The sequence below is a fragment of the Pseudorca crassidens genome, chromosome 2 (assembly GCF_039906515.1).
Source record: "Pseudorca crassidens isolate mPseCra1 chromosome 2, mPseCra1.hap1, whole genome shotgun sequence".
NCBI lineage: Eukaryota > Metazoa > Chordata > Mammalia > Artiodactyla > Delphinidae > Pseudorca > Pseudorca crassidens.
In genome coordinates, this window is record NC_090297.1 from 67,943,759 (window position 1) to 67,961,336 (window position 17,578).

The window sequence follows — 17,578 nt, forward strand, 5'->3', positions numbered from 1 at the left end:
TTTTTGGTAAAATTAACAAGAAAACGCATTTACAGTTTTACATCGCAATCATATGTCAAGTAATTAGGATTGAAGAAATATTGTTGACATACACATTAGGTTGACTATTTTATTTTCAAAAACAGTGTTCTTTCACTCATTTAAATTAAAAGAATTAAAACATGCTTAAATCTTGTTCTGGTATTCTAAAAGTGTTTGGAAACATTTTTCTTAATTTTTAGTACTGAAATCCATCTGAATGGATCTACTAATAGTCATTGTAACCAAATGAAATTAGTTTTTTGTGGTTTTAATAGTCCATAGGACTTAATTGTATTTGAAGGTACGATGAGGCAGCCCCATCTTTCCATCTGTTTCTAAGGTCTGAAATCACAGTTCTGCACAGTGGACATATATTCCCTCTGTAAAACCATAAGGCAATGAATGCATTCTTCAGAAAAACATGCTGACTGATGGGAAGAATAATTTTCTGAAATTCAGCTTGACATACCGAACAAATATCATCCACATCTAATAAGTCACTTTTTAACTTGGCTGTGAAAAAAATATTCACAAGGGCTTCCCTGGTGGCACAGTGGTTGAGAGTCCGCCAGCCGATGCAGGGGACACGGGTTCGTGCCCCGGTCCGGGAGGATCCCACATGCCGCGGAGCGGCTGGGCCCGTGAGCCATGGCCGCTGAGCGTGCGCGTCTGGAGCCTGTGCTCCGCAACGGGAGAGGCCACAACAGTGAGAGGTCCGCGTACCACAAAAAAAACAAAACAAAACAAAAAATTCACAAAACCTATCTGAAAGTTCTCAGATTTCCAAAAAAACCCAAAAGCTATAAAATGAGGTAGAATAAAGACAGTAATATCCCAAGAATCTAGCTAATTGTATTATTAAACTCCCTGAAGCAAATAAGGTAATGAAACCAAAACTTATATGGGAACAAAATTCAATAAAACTGACATAATTCTTATAAGAGCATACACCAGTAACCCTTGGATTTAAAAAGCAGGATGAAAGAAGGCACTACTATAATAAGATTTTTTGAGCCTATGAAAAGCAATTTCAAAATGAAGTCTGTAATTCTAATAATCCAAAGTACTTCTGAGAAGCTTGAATGATCCAAAGTAGGATTTAAAAAGATTAACTTGTAATAAAGTGACTGAGAATGAAAGAACAGAAAATCCTGCTAAGAATACTAGTAACCAAGCTTACTGAATGTTTGAGCACCTTTTTCTTAGAAAAGCCTGATTTACAATGCTTTTGTTTGCACAGTTGAAAGTTGTTAGCGGCCCAGTTCCAAGAAACATTCCACATATTTCTGGAGCTTGGATTTTCAGCACATCCTTTAGGCATGGAGTTTATCCTGATACAAACATATCCAGAATGAAGGCAAGGCCCTTCTCCCGTCCATCTTGTTGCTCGGGCATTTTGGGAGGCTGAGGCAGCCTCACTGCCTGCAGTTCCTGGAGGACTGGTGTGGCCCTGGAATATGTTTTCTCTGATCCAGATTTCTTTGCATCAGGACTGTGTTTCCTCTCATGATGTTGAGTGAACAGAGGCCTCACAATGGTGTCAGGGACAGTGGGAGATGCTGTCATACCCCTTCAGTCAGGGCCATCACCCTCAAACCTCACCACAAGTAACTGGTTAGCCCAATGGCAGCAGGAAAGCTGGATTTTAATAGGCTTTTGTGTTTGGGGTCTAACAGCTATCATACAGCTTTTCTAGTCAGGCGTCCAATTTCTGGACCCTCAATTTCTGCTTGCAAACTGACCACTTATTTCCTGAGCTCATTTCTTATAATGCTTTGCTGCAGTACAAAGAAAGTGAGCCCAGTTATTCTCTTGCCAATCACTTTGCCCAGAGCTACGGCCTCACTAGGCATGTGGTCTGCTTTCCAAGTCATCTCAGACAACAATTTTACCAAATGTTTTGCCCCTGTAAAATTTGGGTGTCCATCTTTACAGCTCTGTATATAGATTCCTTTATAATCAGTGTTGAAATCAGCTGGTGTAAGTCCTCCAATTTTGTTCTTTTTCAAAGCTGTTTTGACTATTACACATCTTTTGCAGATCTATATGAATTTTAGATTCATTTTTTCAAATGGCTGCAACAGAACCTGCTGGGATCAGGAACTGAACCTGGAGAAAGAGGGGTCCAGAAAAAGGAGAGTTGGTGAATCAGGGAAGTCACTAAGTAGTCCTCCTGAAGCACTGGCACAGTGGGCAAGTCAGAGCTTGAGGGGAGTCTGCTGAGGGGGACCCCAAAGGGGGCAGGTGTAGAGGTCTGTGCAAGGCTGTGACCTGGTCCTAGCAACCGCCTCTGTGAATTTGCATTCCAGCCTCTGGTCACTGGTTGCTGTCGGTCAGCGGGGCAGGCAGACGGGTAGAGCTGCTGGCCCTGGAGGTGGAAGAGGCTTCAGAGTGGAGAAGGAGGGTGAGGACAGCCTGGCATCTGCCATTTCTCTGTGTCTGCCTCATCTTACCTCTAACCCTGACTATCTTCAGAGCGTAAGGGCTGTTGCTTCCTTTCACTTCCCAAATCTTGTGCACGTTTCTAACCTAGAACCAAATCTAACCCCAAACCAAATAGGGAAGGCGATTCTAAAATGTGGTTCCGACTTAGCCAGACCTACACAAAATAAAATCATTCTCTCTTTGACTGCTCTCTCTGTATCACCATCTTCATCCAACCAGCCACCAGCTCCTGTTGATTTTACATCATTATTTCTGCATTATGACCCCTTCCTTTCTCTGCTATTGCCCTTCTTTAGCGCAACCCTTCCTACGTTTCATGTCTGAAGTACTTCTTTATTAGCCTCCTTACTTGCAATTACACAAAATCTGGCCATGTAGGTCGAGCACTACACCACTCCGGGGTGCCATTCACAGACCACATTTCATGGCCCTCCCTAGATTGTAGAGGATACAACATGCAGAACTGTATGTAGTAGTTCCATATCACATGTAGCCCCGTTTATTCCCCTCAGTAACCTGGGCCTTCCTTTTAAAAGGTACAACTGACCATGTCATTCTCCTGCCTAAAATCCTTGGCCTCCCTGACCTTCTCAAGGTAAAATTTTAATTACTTAGCATAGCATAAAATCCATTCATGACTAGCAGATGAGTCTAAGCTCTGGAATCAGAATTTCTAAATTGGAATTTTATCTTAGTAATTTGAGAAATGTATGACCTTGGGCAAGTCACTTAATCACACTGGGTTTGTTTCTTTAACTGTGAAATGGAGGAGGAGGGTATGAATACTCTTTTCGTCATCAATTTTTGTCAGCATCCATTGAGAGGTAAAGATGGAATATTCCTTCTGTAGTGCAGTCTCTCACCGTCATCTGTCCCTACCCCAACTCTATGCTTCAGATAAACCGAACTCCTTATAGTAATCCTCCACGTTGTGACCCATCCTGCCTCTGTGCCTTTATACCAGCCCCCTGTATTACCCTCGGTTTCTTCCCCTGCATAGAATGTGCTCATTCTCCAGGACTCAGTGACTCATCACTTCTCCTGGAAGCCTCCTCTGATTCCCTCAGACGTGATTAGCAGCTGCTCCATTGGGCTGTCTCAGCAGTCAGTGCTTGATTATATCACAGTGAATTCTCTTTTTCTGTCACTTGCCTATCTCCCCCATTATGTAAGCTATAGATCACGTTTTCCTTGAGGGTAGAAACTGTTTCACTTGTCTTTATCCTTAGCTCCAAATATAGCTAAGTTCTTAAGAATGTTTGTTAGCAGGTTCTTAAAAATGTCTGTTGAATTAATGAATAGTGATGAATGATAAAGGCTCTAACAGGCATTTTTATACTTTATGGAGAAATATAAGGATGATGGAGGGAAGATTTTGGGACAAAGCATAATAGCAGGGATTCTAGAATTCCAAAATTTAGTGATTTGGTTATTCTCTTAATAGAAAGAATAGCTAAAGACATTTTTGTGAAAGCATTGTTTACTAGCAATTGTCCAATATCCATTGCTTTAAGACCTTTTATAAAAATATTATTGAATAATCCATAAAAGTTCTTTGAAGAGTATTCTGTTTGTCAGTGGTCAATGGTAATACCTAAAAATATAAAGTAGCTATTCTTGGCAAGTTATGGGTCAACATCCTGGAACTATCAGTTTGTTCTATAACGTCTGTATGAGTTCAATCATTTTGACGGCGCACCTTGCCTCAGTCAGTAGTTTACACCTGAAGTTTCTAATGGCACTTTTAATAAAGAGAACAAGTAGTTACATTTTTCTCCAGAATTTCAAATTTCCATGTATTGAATATGCAATGAAATAAGACACACCCATAAGGATTTTTTCATATTAGAAATTTCTGGATCAATAATCAACTATCTTAAAATTTGGAATAAAAATGTCAGCTCATGGACTTAATATCAGAAGATATTAAATCTAAGCACTTCTGTGGGCAATAGACCTTGACCTTTTCCAAAAACCCATCTCTTCTTCAAATAGGTTCTTGTTTGGCATAAGTAAAAGTTTTAATAAATATGGAAACGATCACTCTCAACATCAGTGTCATGCTTTGTCAGGCTTATGATTCTAACTGCTACCCCATGCATCACAATTCTAAGATTAAGAAGAGTGACTTGCTTAAATACTTTTGCATCTTACAAATGAATAAGAATACGAAGATCTCACTAGAAAAACGGGCAAAGGGCATATCAAAGCAGTCAGTAAAGAAGAAATAAAAATGGCCAATATATAGATAGAAAAATTTGCATATGGAGAAATGCAAACCGAACAACAGTGAGATACCATTTGAACCTGTCACAGTAGAAAAGGATGTGAAGAAAGAGCACTTTGATCCATCGCTGTTGGGGGTGTATATCGTCTTTCTCTGCAATTGGACAGTAGCATGTAAATCTATATCGTCTTTTTCTGCAATTGGATAGTAGCGTTGACTACTTTTAGGCGATTTGGGATGTCTGTCTGTGGAGAGCATGCGCTCTCATCAGCTTCCTGCAGGCGGAGCTTTCATGGGAAAGGCCTCCCTCCACTGGGGAGCCCTGTGGTTTCCCAGCTATGTCTGTGCATGTTTGGGAAATTCTGTTTAATTCCAGCTACCACGTTAGGAATCTCAGTGGGCTGCATACCTGATCCATGTCCTCTATCCAACTTTTATCAAAAATAAGGCTGATGTTTTGATTTCCACTTGTCAGTCTCCTCTCTATTGCTCAGTTAGCCTTGAACTGGGGCTTCCTGATACCCCCAAGAAATAACAACAATGGCAAAATAGAATTTGGATATTCAAAAACATGGGATTGATTAAAAAGATGTGTCAACAAAATTGGATATGATGCAGCAATTCAAAACAATTCATTGAAGCACATATTGATACAAGAAGAAAAGATTCTAATATAGCATTCTGCATACATACACACTTATTATATATGTACGTAGTCTGTTCTTTTCCTCTTTCTTTCCTCATCCATATTTTCTAAAGCTTCTGTAACTACACAAAATGGGTTAAATACATGTTTGCTTCTGTATAGGCTGTTTTCACTGCTGTGTTTCCTGTGCTCATGGTGGCTGGTATGTGCTTTCCCTTCTTTTGTCTGTTTCCTTGGTGGGGAGAGCAGGGTCTTGGCCACAGGCCGTACACCTGGAATTGGGTCAGCTTTTCTCTGCTGGACACCTCTTTACATGGATTCTTGCACAGGACCCGGCCCCCTTGTGATCTGTGGCTACTGACTCCATCCCTCTCTCTTTTCTGCAGAGCCTCACCTGGTCAGAAAGGAGCTCACCTGTGGGCCCAAATGAGGCGATGGTCATCCTCTTCCTCCAGTGCCCCACGTGGTCTTCTTCCCAGGAAGCAGTGTTGATGTCTGAGGAGAGCCAGTGCCTCAGCCATCCTGGGGCCGTTGAGGGTTGGGAGAATTCTCCCACTCAAGAGAATAAAACCGTAGATAGTAACAAGCTCGGGGTGAGCTGGTACACAGAGTTACCTCTAATTCATGGAGATGCCAAAAGCATCATCATTCACAATGGCTCCTGGGGAATGGAATTATCCACACAAGTGAAGTTTCTAGATAACTAGCATTTACTACCTTAAGAATTTATACTATTTTTCTTCATCATTTTTAATGGAAATCTTACCGAAGGGCTTTCAATTTATTTCCACAAGCATTCAATATTTTCTTGATGATGCAGTCTCATTCTTATAAAGAACATGTTTTATTGTGCTGTTGAATGGTGATGTTCTCTGAGCACATTGAAACATGTAGTCCCAAGAGCAGCTACTGGTTGTACTTTCAAGGCCATGCCTGTGTTTTTTAGATGGTTGGCTTACTTTCCCTGCTGACAGCTGTTCCATCTGAGAATCTGTGTGTTCTGGTTGAGACCCTGCTATACTGAAATAGCATTTGGTTGGGAATGGCTCTGATTAGAAGCAAGACTCAGTATCTTGTGGCAGACATTTCTGCCACTGTGAGGCCATTTCCATTGGTTCTGAGTTTACAGCTGGGTTTTGGCCAGTTAGTTATAGCAGTCAGTGGTCTGACCTCTGGTTGAAGGGGCTATTCTTATACTTTGCATCAAGGTTTCTAGTCACCTTTTTGACAACCGAGTTAAAATTCACATTTTGCTTTACAATCAGGCTTCCTTATAGATTAATGATCACTTATAATTTTAGGAACTGTGGTTCAAAGAAATGACGTCAATTTTCTAATCTTATTGGCAATGAAATGTTTATGAACTTCAGGATCTGTTCCTGAGGCTATGACTGGAAATCACGAGTTTTTCCTAAAAGAATTTTAAGGGGATAATTGAATGATCAAGCATTCATGTATTTAATAACTCTATTCAACTTAATTAAGAAATTCTCATTGATTTTCCATTGCCTAAAGTATAAAGGGCAATTGTTTTAACATCCTATCATTTAGTTTGGCTGCCTAAAAAACACGCAAAACATAATGGTTTAAAACAAAAAAGTTTCACTATGTTCTATGATTCCGTGGGTCAATGGGCAGCACTTTCAGTCTGGGTCATCTTGGCTTGAGTTGAATGGTCTAGGTTGGCCTCACTCACATGTCTGGGATGGCTGGGATGACTAGGCCCTCTCTCCACCAGGTCTTTTATCCCCCGGGGGATAGCCTGAGTGTGTCATATGGCAGCATATGTCATATTTCCAGCAGCAAGAGAGGGAAACCCCCAAAGTACATATGTTTTTCAAGCCTCTGCCTGTGTCCCATTTACTAATGTCCCATTGGCCAAAGCAAGTCATATTGACTTGAGAGCATGGATACAGGAGGCATGATTCATGGGAGTCATTACTGCAATGATCTATCAAAGCATGTACCAAACTATCACTCTAAACCTGCAGTCCGCAAACTGTGGCTCAGGTGCCCTGGGGCACCAGAGTGAATTCACAGGGACTGTTGCAGGATATTTTACAATTTTGAGGGAAACATAATTTTATTCTGTGACTGCTGGACATCACAAGAACTACTAGCTTGATGTAGGTCACAATGTCAGTATCATAATGATACATTCCTTTTGGTGCTGTTGTATCTTTGCAAAGCTGGATTTATGGTGGTTGCTGTGATGAAAAGCAAGTACCACAGGAAAATGATTGTGAAGCAGGAAGTGAGGGTAGTGGTGTCCAATTTGGTTCCAAGGTTGCGGAGGTTGTGTGGTGCCCAATGTGTGCATATATACCATTATCAAGTAAATGTGGTTAAGAAATAAGATATCATTTAAAATTTTATGTGTATTACTTTTCAAATATAATTAAGTTGTGAGTACATACAACTTACAAATTTGTTTGGACCTAGCTATTTAATGAATGGAACTATTAAGTATTTCTTTTGGCTTAGGGGCACTGTGATAAAATTAACTAAACACTAAGGATGCCGTGAACCAGGAAAGGTTGGGAACTGCCGTGAACCAGGAAAGGTTGGGAACTGCTGTTCTAAACTCATTTTTTCTTTTTTGTTTTGTTTTGTCTTCTTTTTTTAAACTGCTGATAAAAGAAGAAAGTCAAGAAGCAAAGCTAGTTTTAGGGAAAGGTGAATGGATTCAATTTTCGTTATTGCTGAGTCTGAGGACCTAATGGACCATTCAGGGAAAGACACAGAACTGGGATTCAGATAGGAGATTTGGAATCAAGCTAAATGCATCCCTGAATACTCATGTGCAGGCTCTCTTTCTGATTGCTTTGGATAGTGTATGTACTCAAGAATTAATTGTAAAAGGAAAAGGTAGGATTGCTGAAAGGGAAGGAACCTAAAAACCAAAACTCAAAACCAACCTGTCAAACAAATGTTCTTGGCTTAATATTTTTGCAAATGTTAAATGGATGCATTAAAATTTCTCTCTTATGTCATATTTTATTGCAAAGGGCAGACCTCTAATGGGGAGCCATGAGGTTTATTGTCCTAGAGAAGGAGAAGGTGAACTCTTGACCTCTTAGCCAGGTGTTGCAGAGATAGAGAGTTTGCTAATTACTTTATTTCCCATTTCACACATTACTAGCTGAGCGCAGAAAGCTCAGATCATGAAGGGGTCCCCATCATATAGAGAAGGCACCTTGTACACACTTAAGGCTTAACAGGATTAACATCAAGAAGCAGGAGGATATGATGTAAGAAATACATAGACCCTTCTCCCCGCATTCACACATATTTTTTGTCCAAGGAGATTGTGGAAAGGAATAGGAAGAGAAGATAATAATTTGTGTCTTGTGGACTTCCCTGGTGGCACAGTGGTTAAGAATCTGCCTGCCAGTGCAGGGGACATGGGTTTGAGCCCTGGTCTGGGAAGATCCCACATGCCACAGAGCAACAACTATTGAGCCTACACTCTAGAGCCCACGTGCCACAACTACTGAGCCCACGTGTCGCAACTACTGAAGCCTGTGCACCTAGAGCCTGTGCTCTGCAACAAGAGAAGCCACCGCAATGAGAAGCCTATGCACCGCAATGAAGAGTAGCCCCTGCTCGTGGCAACTAGAGAAAGCCCACGCACAGCAACGAAGACCCAACACAACCAAAATTAATAAATAAAATTAAATCTTAAAAAAAAAAGATTAAGTTCAATAAATATATATTTATTGAGTACCTTCTACATACTAAACAAAAGTTTCTTTTGGTTGTGGGGGCCCTCGGCAGTGAAAGCACAGATTCTGGGAAACTCGAATACTTCTATATAATTAGATATCTTTGTTAAAAGATTGAGAGTAAGATTAAAAGACAGCTTAGTAATAATGTAGAGAAAAATCTCTACCATAATAGAAACTGCACTATTTTAAGGAAATTAAAAAAAATTGGAAATAGAAATAATATCCACTTCTCTTAAGCAGATGTGGTAAATCTGTCCTTGGTGATCTGACTGTATATTCTGTTATTAATCCGTATTATTCATTCTTTCATCTCTCCATCCATCCATTCATTTGTCCATCATATATTCGTTGAGTACCTGTTATAGGCTCTATGCCAGGTATTAAACAAATGGATTGGAAAAGCGTTTTCTCCCTAGGGTTTATTATATAGTTGGGGAGTTGCGGGGGTAGAAGGCTGGCCCATGTGTGTGTGTGCACACGTACACACGGTATGTACAATAAAGGGTAGAGGTGTGTAATTCTTCTGGAATTTTAACACTCACACAAAGTCAGGAGATGAGGCCTCAAGACTGTGTAAGGTAGGGATCTGGAACTGAGACAAATGAATAGAAGCAGAAGCCTTGTAAGACTGCCCAATCCATAGAATAGGAATTAGAAAAATGTGGCTCACCAGCCCAGGAAATCTGGAGGTAGCATCCTGATTTATCATTCTTGTGGGATGCCAAATTAAAAATTTATATGTATACTGATATAGAACCTGAAGTCTGGTAGAGACAAATGGAAATTTTTCTCCAGAGATAACCAGAGATTATACATGGGACTCCCAGAGAAACAACTCTGCTGAAGATAAAAAAATTGCAAATCACACAAGGAAAGGAATCACCATGTGAGGGAGGCAGCAGATGCAACTAGGAGGAGAAGTAACACCACAAGAACTGAAGGTAGTAGAACTAGCTAAAATAGACCTAATACTTACTATATTTAATGTTCTTAAGGAGAAGAAAAAAGGAAAAAGCCCACAGAACAACAGGAGAGTATGAAAAATGAACTGAGAGATTAGAAAAAGAACTAAGAACTTCTGGGAAATAAGCATTGGAATGAAAACTCAATAGTTAGGTTAAATAGTAGATTAGGAATAGTAGAATATAACAGTAAATTGGAAGATAGATTTGAGAAAATCACTCAGTACAGTATACAGAGAAGAGATACTGAATCTGAGAGAGAGATTAGACTGAAAAGTTTCTACATCTATCTAATATGATCAAAAAGAACAGAATGGGGAAGAGGCAATATCTGAAAAGAAATGGCTGACAATTTTTAGAATTGAAAAAAAAGACATAAGTCTTCAGATTAAAGGTGACTATCAGTCTGGGTCAAGATAAATAAAGCCAAATTTATATCTAGAAACATTGTGGAAACCTGTAGATCAAAGACAAAGAAAAATCTTAAAGTCTTCCAGAGAGAAGAGACAGAGTACTTAAGGACAATTAGACTGATACATAGGGACTTCTTTTTTTTTCTTTATAAATTTATTTATCCATTTATGGCTGCGTTGGGTCTTCATTGCTGTGTGCGGGCTTTCTCTGGTTGCAGGGAGTGGGGGCTACTCTTCGTTGCGGTGCGTGGGCTTCTCACTCCAGTGGCTTCTCTTGTTGCAGAGCATGGGCTCTAGGCACGCGGGCTTCAGTAGTTGCAGCGCGCGGGCTCAGTCATTGTGGCTCACGGGCTCTAGAGTGCAGGCTCAGTAGTTGTGGTGCATGGGCTTAGTTGCTCTGTGGCATGTGGGATCTTCCCGGACCAGGGCTCGAACCTGTGTTCCCTGCATTGGCAGGTGGATTCTTAAGCACTGCGCCACCAGGGAAGTCCCAATAGATAGGGACTTCTTATCAGCACTAATAGATGCCAGAAGGAATTGGAACGTTATTGAAAATTCTGAGAAGATAAATTAACAAATGCTAACCTGGAATTCTATATATTCAGCTAAACTATAATTTAACAGATTGCAGGAAAATACCTGTCACAAAAATTTTTTTAAATCAATTAATTAATTAATTTTTGGCTGCATTGGTTCTTCGTTGCTGTGTGCAAGCTTTCTCTAGTTGCGGCGAGTGGGGGCTACTCTTTGTTGCAGTATGCAGGCTTCTCATTGCAGTGGCTTCTTTTGTTGTGGAGCACAGGCTCTAGGTGCACGGGCTTCAGTAGTCGTGGCACACGGGCTCAGGAGTGGTGGTGTGCGGGCTGTAGAGTGCAGGCTCAGTAGTTGTGGCGCAGGGGCTTGTTTGCGCCGCAGCATGTGGGATCTTCCCAGACAAGGGATCGGACCCATGTCCCCTGCATTGGCAGGCAGATCCTTAACCACTGCACCACCTGAGAAGTCCCTGTCACAAAAATTTGATCCAAAAATTAAATTAAAAAATTTTAATTTCATGATTTCAGCTAGAGAGTTGTTTAGCCAAGGAGTACCTACAGGGGCTTTTGTTTCTTAGATGTCTCTTGTTCATTGGTAAGCTCAGGGCATAGGATGAAAGTGAGAGGATGAACAAAGGGAATTCCTACTACTTTGCACAATAATGCAAGTTGCTCTCTCTGTTGTGGACAGACAGAGGTGCAGATTGTATACATTGGGAAAAGCATTAGTCTTCTTTTGTCTAGATTTGGGCTATATTGACTCTGAGGCTTAACATTTGTCATCGGAAGGTGAATGTGTAAATGTCGGAGCCAGTAGTTAATCACTGGATAATCAAGTAGGCACAGGTGCCTCTGACAGTGGTCACGTGACTCCAGAAGTCCAGGCCAAAGCCTACCTTGAACTGCCTTAAAGTAGTCTCCGGTGATGATATTCTAGTTTGAATAACTCAGATTTAGGGAAATATTCTGTTGAGTGGTTACTGTATCCTACAAATTACTCAGAGCTGGGGTAGGTGGAGAATTAGAGGATGAACTCTAGAGTAAGACATTCCTGGTGGGTAGAGGGTAAGGTTATCCTAAACGGGGGTGGAGAGTCCCATTCTGGAGGTTAGATGAAGACAAGGATGCAAGATTAGAAACTGGGACGTGACCAACAGGACAGCACTGTGAAGGGTTTTAACTTTTTTTCTGGTTTTTCCTTGGATTATTTATTTATTTATTTATTTATTTATTTATTTATTTATTTATGGCTGCATTGGGTCTTCGTTGCTGCACCCAGGCTTTCTTTAGTTGCAGCGAGCGGGGGCTACTCTTCCCTGTGGTGCACGGTCTTCTCATTGCGGTGGCTTCTCTTGTTGCGGAGCCCGGGCTCTAGGTGCACGGGCTTCCGTAGTTGTGGCACGCGGGCTCAGTAGTTGTGGCTAGCGAGCTCTAGAAGGCAGGCTCAGTAGTTGCGGTACATGGGCTTAGTTGCTCCACGGCATGTGGGATCTTCCCAGACCAGGGTTCGAACCTGTGTCCCCTGCACTGGCAGGTGGATTCTTTACCACTGTGCCACCCAGGGAAGTCCCTCCCTTGGATTTTAAAGGCAGTCTTATTTACGATATAGTTAAGAGCATTAACCCTCCACGTAGTAATTTCCTTTGGCTATTTACTCACCTAACCTGTGGGTAAAGTCTGATCTACCAGCACAGCGGAGAATCAAGGGATGGGGCAGTGAAAGGATGTGTGGCCTGCTCCGTAGTCATCTCTGTTCTGAGATGCACTGGAAGCATCAGCTTTCCCTATCTAGGGGAACTGAGATCCATCAGTGGTCCCCAGTGGGCTTAGAGCAGAGGGGAGGAGCACAATTTACAAAAACAAATATTTTATACACATTTCAGGAACATTTCTGTAATGTAAGCCTGTGGCTTTGGATACCATCAGTATGCTAATGACTTTTAAAGTCAAATCTATAAACCAAACACCTCCCCTGAATTTGACACGTGTATATCCACTACTTAGCAAATATTTTTGAGTTCCTATTAACTACTGGACACTAGGCTAGATCTTGGATAAACACTGATGAACACAATCCTCAGGTTCCTATCCTCATGGAGTTAGTGAAGGAGAGAGTTAAGCAAGTAAATTTACACGGGAATGTATCTTTCTAAAGGTTGGCTGGTGCTTTGGGGGTAAAGAGATGGGTGCCACAAGAGAAAATGGTGTGAGAGATGGCTTCACATCCAGTGGTCAGGAAAGGGCTCTCCAAGGAGGTAACACCCTTAGGTTGGGACTGAAGGATGTGGAGGTATCTGAGCCAGGGATATATTGGGGAGACTGAAGCAGATGGAATGATGGCTTTGACATGGGAAAGATCTGGCAAGTTTGAGAGACTAAAAGATGGTCAGTGTGGCTGGAATGTTTGCGTAAGTGAACTTTTTTTTTAATGGTGGCAATAAATCAAGACAGCCAGCTGGGGAGGGGTACTGGGAGAGGAGGCGTATCAGAGGTGACTTGCAGCTAGTCTGAGGAGCCCAGATTTATATATGAAAACTCTGGGTTTTTCTAAAACATCATTTTTTCCCCTGATGTAAATTTTGTCTGTACTATTATCTGTCATCTGATCAAGGAAATAGTTAAATACTTGCTGTAGGTAAGTATTCGAAGATTATCTGAAAGTGAAAATGCTTTCTCTGATTAATCTTGCTCAGTCATCTGACTGTAGGAGAACATTTTGTGTTGCATGGTTATTTGGGTGCTAGCCGACTTCTGACCTGGGTTATTTGGTATTCACAACAAGTAATGAGACAGTTTGTGTGCTTGAAAAAGCAGAGTGGGAAAAACTATTACAATTTTATAAATAACTCTTGGTTCTTGTGTAGTGTTCCCTTTGTTCAAATAGTGCTGTTTAAAAAAATCAGAGATTCTCATTTATGAAGTCTAGTCTGATTTTCCTAATTATTTTAAATCTTACTATGATTCATTAATGTGTTATACCATCATGAATTCAATTCATCCATAGTTACAACATTTTGCATTGCTATGTCTATCTTAAGTGTCATCAAATTCCTTTGACCGAAGGACTTTGTTTAGTTTTTCTTTACATACCAAGTTTTACCCTTTTCTTAGTCTTGGTGTCTTCTATCTGAAGATGTTTTTCATTGTTTCAAGAGTATTAGGTATACTTAGTAGAGCCCAATTTTTAAGAGCACCATAGTATGGCTTAGCAGTATTGTGGAAATAGCATTGGCCTTAGTGTTGAAGTTGGGCAAACCGGGGTGTGAATCCCAACCCCACTGTTTATTTAGCTATGTCATCTTTGGTTAGTTACATAAACTTTTTTTTTTTTTTTTTTTTGCGGTACGCGGGCCTCTCACTGCCGTGGCCTCTCCTGCTGCGGAGCACAGGCTCCGGACGCGCAGGCCCAGCGGCCATGGCCCATGGGCCCAGCCGCCCCGCGGCATGTGGGATCCTCCCGGACTGGGGCAAGAACCTGCGTCCCCTGCATCCGCAGGCGGACTCCCAACCACTGCGCCACCAGGGAAGCCCTACATAAACTTTTGAATCTTACTCTTCCCCTGTGTAGAATGGAGATAATGATCTCTTCCTCAAAGAGTTGACAGGATTAAATGAATGGACGTGTGTAAAGCATAGCACAGTGCCTATCACTTGGTAGGCACGCAACTGTGTATGTGGTCTTTGGCAGATCAGACAGACTACTTAGAATTGTATTTCAAATAGTGGACATAGATTTGCTTTGGTTCTTCTACCTAGTCCCTTTGTGTCCAAGGATACATTTATTTCTCATTTGGGATAGAGAAAAAGTTGCTGGGTGGCACAAGGCTGGCTGTGGCCAGGAGGGAGCAGCAGACGGTCACACTATCTTGGTCTGAAGGCTCTGCAGCTGCGGTGGGCTCCTAAGGGAGGTCCAGGCCAGGGTTTAAGTAAAAGGTTCCAACCGTGGGGAAGAAAGTGTGGTTGGAAGCTAAATTCAAACGTGCAATCCAGGGCTATAATCAAGAAGCCGGGTCATTCATTCAGAAAACACTGATTGAGAAACTGCCATGTGTCAGGCCCTATGCTAAGCACTGAGTTCACCAAAGTGACCAAAACACAGTGCCATGGGGCTTCTGGTGTAGAGGGGAGCCCCACAGTGATGCTGCAGTGAGGTAAGTGCTATCATTAGTGGTGCTAAGCGGGGCAAGGGTACAGGGGTCTGGGAGTTTGAAGGAGATAGGACCAGTTATACTTCCAGAAGAGGGATGGGAGACAAAGAGTTTAAGAAACCCACATCTGAGCCAAGAATAAAATCAGTAATTTAACAATAACAAGGATGGGAAGGTAAGTTGTGGGTCAAGTACTGAAGAACGGGTTCCGAATTGATGTTTCTGGTCCTTAAAGGGACCACACAAGGAACCAAAGAAGTGAGATGCTGAGGTTCGTTCTGATAGCACTTGCGGGATGCTCCCTGGAGGGTTGAACACTGCTCAAAGAACAGAGAGATACTGCCTGACCCAACAGGGGGCTGAAAACTTGACCTTGCTTTCATTAACTTGAAGCAGGAATGATTCAAATGATTCTAGTGACTTGAAAGAGTTCCTATGTAATTTTTGTTGGATGTAGCCCAGAGCAGGATAAGATTTACCTACAGAGTAATCAAAATTTCTGCTGATTTTATGGGATAGGAGAAACGGCAGTGAACCACTTACTTTTTTTTTTTTTTTTTTTTTTGCGGTACGCGGGCCTCTCACTGTTGTGGCCTCTCCCGTTGCGGAGCACAGGCTCCGGACGCGCAGGCTCGGCGGCCATGGCTCACGGGCCCAGCCGCTCCGCGGCATGTGGGATCCTCCCGGACCAGGGCACAAACCCGTGTCCCCTGCATCGGCAGGCGGACTCTCAACCACTGCGCCACCAGGGAAGCCCTACCACTTACTTTTTCACCCTGGAAATTCTAGTGGACTGCTGTGCTTGGGAATATTTTTGAAACTTGGCTAAGTATTCTAAATCTTAACTGGAAATCTCACCAAAAATTTTTTTGGTGGTTGTGAGGGCTCAGAGGTTATATAAACTGGGCTGTTCTGTTCACCTTGTCTGGCAGTGTCTGGCTGTACAGATGTAGCATGAATGTGCCTCCAGATGCTGATACGTCAGAGAGCACATCGCTCATCTGTGGGAGCTGGGAAATAGCCATTTGTTCAGTTCTGGTTATGGCACTCTATTCATCTCCTTTCCTTTAAAATGCACTCTCAGAAGGCCCATTTCTGTGACTGTCTGGGGGGAAGATGCAGCTGGGAGAGTTATGCTGGAGAGACTAGAGGTATTTACCATCTTTCTCCGCAGCCAAGATTTGTCAGGTTGGTTTCCTAGTAAGGATTCAGCTGAGAATAAGCAGCAACACTAACCTGTGTTGACATTGTGATTTCAGAATAACTGTGTTCCAAAATTTTCTCAAGTACTGTAATTCTGGGAAAGTGAGGATTTATATAGGTAATAATTCACTGATTTTGTATTACAGTTTATTCCTATAATTCATACAGTTTCCCATTCCTACAGTTCACAGACAGAACTATTTAAGTCAGTAAAAATCTGGAAATTATTTGCAGAGTGAGGCAGAAGGTACTCACTTTTAATTTTAATAATTATTAAAATTATTAAATTTAATGACTAAAACCTGTGAACATAATTTAAAAATCATCAGGGATTTAAAAATCACCATTTGAGCATCTCTCACCTTTCTGATTGTTGCATAGTAAACTCTGTTACCTGGATTGTTGATTTAATCCACTGTTTTGGGATGATTTGTCATGCAGCAATAGATAACTGAAACAGTGCATCGAATAGTTCATGACGGGCAGCTGGCGTCTTGTTGAGCACTTATTCTCAACTGGCCCAATAGTTAAGAGCTGTTTCTTTCTTTTTTTTATTTCTTAATTAAAAAAAATTGAAGTTTAGTTGATTTACAATGTTATGTTAGTTTCTGATGTATAGCAAAGTGATTCAGTTATACATATGTATCTATATCTATATCTGTCTGTTATTTTTCAGATTCTTTTCCATTATAGTTCATTACAAGATATTGAATATAGTTGCCTATGCTATACAGTAGGACCTCGTTGTTTATTTTATATATACTAGTGTGTATCTGCTGATCCCAAAGGGACTGTTTCTTAAAAGGTGAGTAGTTACCAGCAGAGGAGGGTCCTAGGGATCTTTGTCGTGATTCTTTTATTAAGGCTTGCCAGCAACCCCATACTGTGTCTTTATTAACCACAGACACTTGGAGTTCCCTGGATTTACTGGTGATGAGCAGTGAATAGAAAGGGGGAGTGCATCAAAACTTGGACCTCCTGCAGAGACGTTTTTTCCTTTTTGTTTAACTGTAGTCACCATGCTGTACATTACATTCCCAAGACTCACTTATAACTGAAAGTTACCTTTTGTCCACAACTTCTCCTGTCTCTGGCACCTGTTTGTATCTAATCTATAGTTCGTTTTTTTTAATTAAAAAAAATTTTTTTAGATTCCACATATAAGTGAGATCACGTGGTGTTTGTCTTTTTTTGTCTGATTTATTTCACTTAGCATAATGCACTCAAAGTCCATTCATGTTGTCACAAACAG

The 17,578-nt window shown here is 41.3% G+C and overlaps 1 pseudogene; it reads right to left on the minus strand.

Annotated features, from left to right (window-relative positions):
* Window positions 1–289: 289 nt before the first annotated feature.
* LOC137212515 (E3 ubiquitin-protein ligase RNFT1 pseudogene) lies at window positions 290–1,296 on the minus strand (annotated as a pseudogene).
* Window positions 1,297–17,578: the final 16,282 nt, after the last annotated feature.